This window comes from Phoca vitulina, unplaced genomic scaffold, assembly GCF_004348235.1.
Source record: "Phoca vitulina isolate PV1807 unplaced genomic scaffold, GSC_HSeal_1.0 scaffold8, whole genome shotgun sequence".
Taxonomy (NCBI): Eukaryota; Metazoa; Chordata; class Mammalia; order Carnivora; family Phocidae; genus Phoca; species Phoca vitulina.
This window is the reverse complement of record NW_022589711.1, coordinates 26820286-26830079: the sequence shown is the minus strand read 5'-3', so window position 1 is coordinate 26830079 and position 9794 is coordinate 26820286.

Here is a 9794-nt window from a genome sequence, read left to right as displayed (position 1 = left end):
AAGAAAGAAAGAAAGAAAGAAAGAAAGAAAGAAAGAAAAAAGAAGAACCTAGAAATAATAGTCTTCACCCAAAGACTCCCTTTCTCCACCCATTCACCATTCAACCCATTGCAGTCAGGGCCCTGCATTCCACTGCTTGCTAGGTACTTGCATCTGGATTCTCATAGTACCTTAAACTCAACACATCCAAACTTTTAATGTTTTTCTCTTGTGCTACCAACTCTGTTTTCTCTTCTTCTCCCTTCTCTTTCAGAGACCAGCATTATCCTCAACCATAGCAAATATATCATTTTTTTAGGCTTGACACTTACGTTTTCAACCTCTAGGAATCTGCTGCAATGTCAGATAGCTTTGCTGGACAGGACCAAAGATGAAGCTACATCACAAAGATGAAGCTTTCTCTCATGTAACTGCCAACATGCGGCCCATGAGAAAGTTTCACACATCCTTTCACACATCCAGCCTGGACAAATTTTGGAAACTCAAATTGTCCCATTTGGCACTTTCTCCTTTGTGCCCTCATCACAGCATTTAGCAAGACAGTCACTCACCTCCTAGGTCTCTCAGGTGTCAGTCAAAAACTGGTCCAACACATCATTCAAACCAATAGGGGCATTGCTAAATTACCTGAGGTGAGGTGAGGTGCAGGCATACCCCATTCATTTCTCTGGAGGGCAAGTGGGGAGACTCACAGCCAGGAAAACTTGCACCCAAAATTCCCTCTAATATTCAAATCATGACCCTTTATACTCTTGATGTTGTAAAATAATTAAGACAGATGTAACTGGCTTAATAATCTCCTTAAAATTTGGCAACTTATCTGATAGCTCCTATAGAATATATTATTTCTTGTGCCTTGTTATCTCAGTTAAAATTTCCATTCTATCATCCCATTATATTATCATACCTTTGACTAAAAATTCTACTCCAGTGAATCAACCCTAGAAAAATAACCCAAAATACCAAAAAGCCATACTTAAAAAGATTTCTATTACAGCTTTACTAAAATAGTGAAAAACTGAATACTATTCAAATATTCAACAATATTATAATAGCTAAATTATAGAACCCCCACTCAACAGAAACCACATATCCATTAATAATTTGAGTTAACATAGGAACATTCTTAGTTTATAATGTTAAGCTAAAAAAAGTCCACAATTGAATATGCAAATGGACAATGTACAGAAAAGTTCTGTAGAGAAAAAGTGAAAAATAAAAGTAGAATGCTAATAGTTTTCTTCAGATGATGAGATTTTCAGTAATTTATTTTTCCTTTTCAGCTCAAATTTTCATAATCAGAAAAATCAAGCAACGTTTTAAATGTGTACTCATAAAATCCCACTCTGTACAATAAATAGTTTCATCTCTATGGTAGGCTTGAGAGTACTTTGTGTGAGCCAAAGCACCATACTAGAGTAGACCAAAACTTTTAAACTCAGTCATCTTTCTTCTTTCTCCAAATAACAAACTGGCCACTAAGTGTTTTAATAGTATGCACAAATAAACCTAACATCTGGTAATGAGACACTGAGCTTTCATCTCACTATCCAGGAAGGATGTTTGAGGGATAATTGAAAATATCAAAGTCTGAAAAATTAACTCTCCAGTATTTTTTTAATCATACAAGGTAGTTCTCTAAAGGCTGGAAGAACACTAAAATTTTTATTTTTTACTCAATCCATCCAGTGAAGAAGCACGTCTCTGAAGAATAATATCTTGAAGCTCCGGCAATTAACCTAACCATGTTTTCCACTTTGCAAAATTAGTTTACCTGCCAACTCAATCTGCCAGTATTCTCCCAACTTTTTAAATGTGAATTGTGGCAATTCTGCAAACCAGTCTATTGGGCAGTCTGTCAAGAAATAACTGCTACTGTCAATTACATTTTGTCTTTCCTAATGGAGTTATTGGAGAATATTTCAGGTTTTTAACATTTTAAATTGACATGTTTATTGATTCTTCCTCTCTTTATGTGCATTATACACAGTGTTGGCATCCCATGTCAAAATGCTAAACTTTACAGCTTGAAACTCACCACTGCAATAGGTAACTTCCTTAGGTTATTAGCAAATGTCACTAATGCAATTGAATAGCAAGTATTAAAATGAAATGTCTGTCTTTAGACCTTCTTGATAATCTAAAATAGTAATTATATGCATTAGTGATACTTTCTGACAACGAAGCTCTTAATTTTTTAAATTGAAAGTGGCCTTTTCTACACTTTCTTAGCAAAAATGGAAAGAAGCTGCAATTAGATTATCGAGACCATGTTATCATCATCCATCTTCTTTCAATCCAAAACAGTGGGTGATATAAGAGGGAAAGTTCTAAAGTTCTTTAATTGGAACTAATGCTTATCGACCTCCAGCAAGTTTGGCAAAGCTCAAAATAGCAGATAATAGGATGATTAATGCTTTAATCCCCTAACAAAAGGGTGTTGAGCCTGTTACTATTGCTCATTCCCTTCTCAGAATTTATTTAATTTTGTTTTCCTTGATTCAGAACAGTTGCTTTTAAATGGAAGAATCATGCCTAGCCCAACAATGTGCTTGCTATTTGCAGCAAGAGGAAATAGAGTTCAGGAATAAGACTGAAAAGACAGGGATTCTGTTAGAACCTGAAATGTGTTTTCTTCATTTTCACAGTGTTATGATATTTAATATGTATTAAATGCTCCTGTTATCTAATAAAATACATTGAGAATATATGAATCCTTACCTTTGAGGACTTTAGTTGGGCAGTACTTATCAGCATCCAAGTGTATTTACTACATGCCTATAATGTGTAAGTAGAGAAATATAAGATGTCCTTCCTTCACAAAGCTTTTAACTCCACATTGACATATAGGACTACTTAATATACACCTATGAGAGATTAGGAAAAATGTGACTCAAATAGTACTAGGGTGTGGGGTAGATTATTCATATGATAAGAATTTAAAGAAGGTTCTTTTTTTTTTTTTAAGATTTATTTATGTATTTGACAGAGAGAGAGACACAAGCGAGAGCGGGAACATAGCAGGGGGAGTGGGAGAGGGAGAAGCAGGCTTCCCGCCGAGCAGGGAGCCTGATGTGGGGCTCTATCCCAGGACCCTGGGATCATGACCTGAGCCGAAGGCAGACACTTAACAACTGAGGCACCCAGGCGCCCCTAAAGAAGGTTCTTGAATGTTCTCAAAAAGGCTGCCCAGAAAATGTTGAATAGGATACTCTTGAAAGACAGCCTGAGGGGCACCTGGGTGGCTCAGTCGTTAAGCATCTGCCTTCGGCTCAGGTCATGATCTGAGTCCTGGGACTGAACCCCGCATCAGGCTCCTCGCTCTGCAGGAAGCCTGCTTCTCCCTCTCCCACTCACCCTGCTTGTGTTCCCTCTCTCGCTGTGTCTATCTCTGTCAAATGAATAAATAAAATCTTTAAAAAAAAAAAAAAAAGACAGCTTGAGTCTGGATGAGTGGAAAGTTTGGATGCTAATTCCTTCTAAGATCCACATCCTATCTCTCTTTTGGCTTTGCTTGGTTTGTACTTGTATGATTGTATATTTTTTAGATAAAGGAAACCTCAATAAGGAGAGCAAATACTGGAGAAAACCTTGTGGAACTCAGTCTTCTTTTTTTTTTTAACTTTTATTTATTTATTTGAGAGAGAGAGAGTACGCATGAGCAGGCTGGATCCTAGGACCCTGAGATCATCACCTGAGCTGAAGGCAGACGCTTAATAGACTGAGCCACCCAGGTGCCCCTGGAACTCATGGTCTTAACCCTATTTCTCCTCTTACACGTTGTAGAATTTGAGAAATTGGCTTGGATAAAAAATAAAAGTTTTTTATGTAACTAATGAATCATTGAGCATTGTATCAAAAACTAATATACTATATATTGGGAATTTGAATTTAAACTAAAAAATAAAAGATAAAAATGCTTCTATCTTCATGAAAAAATTAAAAACAAATAAAAGTTTTGATAGATGGTCAGTTGGTCAAGGGAGATGCTAAAGAAGAATATCTGTGACCATTTGATGGGGACAAGTGCCATATCTTTCCTGTTAAGGTTTAAATCTTTACAAACAGCTTCATAAGTCTCTATACCCTGGTCTCCAACACCATTATTAAGGCAAGCAACTGCTTGCCCTAGCGTTCCAGTCAGCAGCACGGCCTTATTTTTACGAGACACACAACAACAAGCTAGCAGAGATTGACTAGTATAGGTTACAAAGATTTTTCAATAGGTTCTCAGCAGTTACAGTCTACAGAGCAGTTGAAAATTCTGAACAAACTACACCATTAAAAACTTAAATATATATCGCCTTCTTGTACCATCACATGAAACAATTTGAGTATGGTTTGGGTTTTTCTTTGTTTTGAAATGTAAAATGTTGTCCTCATGATTTTTGTTCCCCTGACTTAATCCAACATTTTACATGAAAATAAGTTAATTTCTGCCTTGGAAAAATAGTCCTTCTGGTTTATTTTCAATCCATTTGGTCCCATGCATTTATGGGGCTTCCTTTCCCAGCTTCTGTCTCTGCTCCCCAAACTGAAACTTGGAATAATCAAGTCACTTGATTCTCTCAGAATGTCTTTAAAAAGTTCCCACCTATAAATACACAGATGATAGATGATAGAGGATATATATATATAATTATATACTACATGTATAGCTCTATTCATGCTTGGCTTTGCTCCTCAGAAACTGCTTATGTCATATTCATTCCTTTCTTTTTTGCTAAGAAGTGAAGCAAAATAAGTATGAAGCTCAGAAAAAGTTTTCCAAACTAGGGTTCCTCAAGGTTTAATTTTTTCATTTTGCTAAAATGAGTATTTTACCATTTCTCCCTAAAATCCAAGATTCTTCTCTAATTTCCATTATAGTGGGTTATAGGTCTCATATATTTTCTGATTCTCTCCATTGTCAAATAATGCTCTGAGCTTCTCCCTAGACTGACCTGGAATTACCTATATGGGGATATCAAAGTCATCTTCTGGAGTGCCAAGGGAGCAAGGGAGGATAGTGCCAACATTCACTGAGTAACAAAGGTTACTTCCGCTTCATTATAAATCAAATAAAAACTAAAAATGAATATCAAAATATTGTCATTGAAATTAGACCCTTGATCATCTCTCATGACAGTGAATAGTTTAAAAGCATTTTAACCCATTGTTCCCCTTCAGCTCTTCACAACAACTTTGTGGTAAAAATGAGGCTCATGGTAGAAAATCCCCCCAAGTTGCAAGTTTCCCCTTCAGCCAGACATGGAGTGGTCAGGATCTTCATTCCCCTGCTGCCACCACCATACCCTGCTACCTGATGCCAGAGCCAAAGCCACAGATGGCCACAGAAGAGTTGCCCAAGGAGTGCAAATGTCTTTAATTACATGGACAGCCTATGGTGCCACCAGTGGCCAGCCGGACTCAGAGCCCCAATCTCAAGGCCAAGTTAAGCAAAATTGTGCAAGCATGTGGTGATGTGACATTACTGCTTCTCTCTCTCTAGACCTGAGATGGGTATGGGTATGGGGTGCCTATCTGAGATGCCAAATCATGGCACAAATAGTGCAATAAAATTATCTTTTAATTTGCTTTTTCATTTCTCATTGGTAAAGGAATGTTGTGAAGAGGTATTTGGGATTTGTGGAGGTAAGCACACCAGAATTAGGAGTATATACCTGTACACATACTCATGAGAGGTCCCAGTGTAGAGCAGGCTGAGAGAGGTTCAGTGACCTGCCCAAGGTCACACAAGGATCAGAAAACAATGATAAATAACAATAATACAATAATAATTAATAAAAACCTCTCCTCTCCTAGGCTTCATTTCTTAACATTTAAAAGTGTTCTTCAGTTGACATTTCATCAGGAACACAGTAACATGAAATAATTTGTCATTAATAATATGCACAGCCCTTTGAAATTATAAGGTATTCATTTCCATTTAACCACTTTTTACTAAGAACATCTTTGAAAAGAGAACTGGTAACTTTATCCTCATTCTTTAGATGAGGCAACTAACACAATTAGGCTTCCAAATTGAAGAATAAGAAAGGACTAGCAAGAAGATCAATCTGAAGTAAAAAATAAAATTAATATAAAATAAAGAGAGATCTACATGAATTTGAATGCATTTCAAGAGTTTTCCTGATTTTAAATGTTCCCCCGCTTTGTGAAGGTGTTATTACTCAAATCTAAGTCAAGGCCTTGACAATTTCTAAGGGGGAGAAGAGGTACTGTATAAATCACAGAGCAGTGGTCACCAACACAAAATCCTCTTTAATTATACAGAACGTGAAACACTCTGCCTTTCTCTATTTTTTCATGTGAATAAAAATTAAATCCTACTGAATTATTCTTCTCTTTCTCCATTATGTTTGGTGTCACTTCAATGATGGGAAGCACACTAATTCTTTTTCTCCCAATTTGATCCTGGATTGGTGACTAGTCTGCTTTTGAAAGAAGAAAGTTCAAAATACAAATAATATATTCTTGTTAATTATAGCTTCTAAGCTGGTAACACCTAATATGAAAACATTTCTTTCATATTCATTCAAATAGTGCTTTTTACATAATGGGCACCAGAATATTATCAAGTTTTTTTTATTATGTGAATATTCTGGTTGAAAAGCAGGAGAATGTCAATGGTGGTTAAGTGAAACAATTAACCTACTGAAAAATTGTCCACTAGAAGAGGTAAAATAACCTCCACTCAGTCAGTTAAATGAGAGTATATAAAACACAGTAAACACGCAGAGGAGGGAAAAAAACCCTACTCTGTCAGGAATGGATGCAATGACCTTAATAGTTCTCTTTTCCTTTTATGAGGTTTCAAGATTCCCTCTCCTTTCCTTGTACCTTGAAAAAAAAATGACCTTTTTGTTGTCAGTCGTTCTGTAATGTAATTGCTAGTCATTAAAAGTCATTTGGCTCAAAAGTAAGACAAGGCAATCAGCCTTGTGGTTTTGTGCAGTTTAGTAAGGAACAGGACTTACAAGCCCATGCCAGGACAGGAGGCCGAGGTGTTCCAGAAATCATTTACGAGTGGAACCTGGTATAATCTCAGCCCTTTTCTAAGTGTCATTATAAAAAGTCAGCAGCACAAATGCCCCTGAAGTGCTCAGGAGGAGAAAAGAATAAGCAGCTGTCTCTGCTGTAATCCCTATTACAAACCAATTTACACCCCTGCAAAAGGGACACTCCTAAACCAGCACTTTGGACAAGTTAATCCTGCTCCTAAGTCACCTGTGGCTCCCTGTTGCCCACATAATGGAATGCAAGGCTTGGATATAAATACCCACCATGACTTAATCCTACTCTTGTAAATATTTCTCTTACACGTATCCTCTTTTGTACAGTCACCTGTCCTTGAACTTTTCCACATTGGCTCAATGTGTTCCATTTGCCTGAGATGGTCCCATCCTGTCCACTACATTTTCTTCATGACCCAGCTCAAGTTGTAACCCTGCAAAGTCTCCCCAGTTGCTCATTTCGTAGTCACCTCACTTCTAAATATTTGTCCTTGCCATTCAATTGCCCAATCAGTAATATGCTGCCCTGTTATACACTGAGATTATCACTTTAGCATAACTTTATTGGAGGCAAGGACTAGGTCTCAGGCAATACTTCTCCTGCATTCACCATAGAGCCCAGGACATGGGAATAATAAAACTACATTTGTAGAGTACTTGGAAGTATACAAAGCCGCAGCTGTCAAGGGAGCCAGACTCATAACAACATCATCACTCGACTGGGCCCCACTGTCCCAGCCTGACCCTCACTGGCTTCCAACTCCCCTATTCTCACCTTTAATTCTTTATCTGCATTTTATAGATGAGGACACTGAGACTCAAAAACGCTGATTACCCTATATTTATGAATATGTGAGAACCCGAAGGCTAGCCCTGGTCTTCTAACTCCAAATCCAGTGACCTTTCTACTCTACAATGCTACCTCCATAATAAGCATTCAAAACATTTTTGTGGATTCAGGTCTTAGCTATCAACACTATCACCAGCTCCAGTAATTTGGTGGAGGAGCAAAGATTTGTGTGTGTGTATGTGTGTGTTGTGTCAATTACTGAGTACAGTAGATTAAAAAATATAGTAGCAAAGATATCAAATAAACAAAACAAATGAACGAATAATAGTTAGGATACTTAGGAGCTTCCAACTTCTAAGCCTGCCACTAACTAGCTCTATGTTTTGGATCAAGTCATTTTTCTAAGCCTGAGTCTATTTATCTGTAAAATGTGGGCTTGAACAAGATAATTTTAAAGTACCTTCCAACCCTAACACTCTGTGAGTCCATATTCAGCTCTGGAAGGAAGGTATGACAGAACCTCGCCCTGCCCCTCTCTGAGCCAGCAGCAAGGAACTCAGGAGCTCTTCATCCAGGCACCACACTCATATTCTTCATGCTGCCATAGAGGAAGTCCATGTCAAAGCCTATCTTGGTGCCCAATTCACATTCCCTTTGAGCTCTTCTCCAAATCCCTACCTGGTTCTCCAACCCAGAATAAAGATGGTATGACCCCAAGCCCCTTGTCCTTGGTCCCTTAGTCAAAACAAGAGAGTTTATAGGCCTGTGAAAAATAACACCATACTTCAGACCATAATACCTAACCAAGGAAGATATGTATAATTATTATTCACAAGGCCAACAGACAGCAACTGAAATTGAAGCTGAGGCACCAAAAATCACATTGCTTCCTTTAGAATTCATGTAAAGAGAGATCATTTCATGTCTGGGATGCTTTGGATAATTTGGTGTTTAAAGCAGGAGTATGGACTTAGTAGACTACTACTATCCGCCATAAATTCTGATTCCAGAGTTTATATGTGAAAACAATATGAAACTCTGAGCTTGGAAAGTAATTCTAATAAGAATTAACTGTGTGACAGTTAATATGAGACAATTCACTTAATCTTTTTGCACTCAATAACCCCATCTGTGAAATGAGGACAGTGGCTAGGCAAGAGGATTTTAAAGTCATTTACATGTATAAAAATCTATCACCTAACTATTAGTGATGAATTTAAAATAGCCATTTCAAACAAAAAAAATTTTTAATCCAAGCTGAGTTTTGACTTATCTTTATAGCTATAGGATAGGGGTGTTAAACAGTATATTCAATAAGCTTGATATACAATTTTAATAGCTTCACTGCAAAGTATGAGTGTTATTTATCCATGCCCAGCTATTTACCTGAATCTTTACTGTGATTTTAGACAACTGTGATCTCTGTCTGAAAGAAGACAGCAGCCCAAAAAACCCTCAAGAAGCCTTCTTTCCAAGCACTGCTGTGAGGATTATTGAAGCAAAGTCCCCTGCTATGAACTTCAATTCTAAGCTATGGCCACAGGAAGGGCTGGAGGAAGCCCAGCAGAAGTCCAAATAATAAATTCTCTTTTTATCTTTTTCACTGAACAAAGGATAAAGAGTAATGAACTTCAACTTACTCTTCCTCATTTCTCCAGCTGTAAAATAGAGGTAAACTTACAGTCAGGAACTCTTTTCTCATAGGCATGAGTAGAGTAGCTCCATCTCCATCTCTTCCATCACTCCCAAATTGGCTGCAGGAGCTTTCTAGTGCTGTATACAAATTAAAACAAGCTCAGGAGCTTGAAACAACATACATATATTTTTTCATGGTTTCTGTACCTTGGGAGTCTGGGCACAGCTTATCTGTGGTTAGGGTTTTACAAGGCTGAAATCAAGGTGCTGGCTGGGCTGCATCCTCATCTGGAAGGTCAATCGGGGAAGAATCCACTTCCAAATTCATTCAAGTTGTTGGCATGAGTCATTTC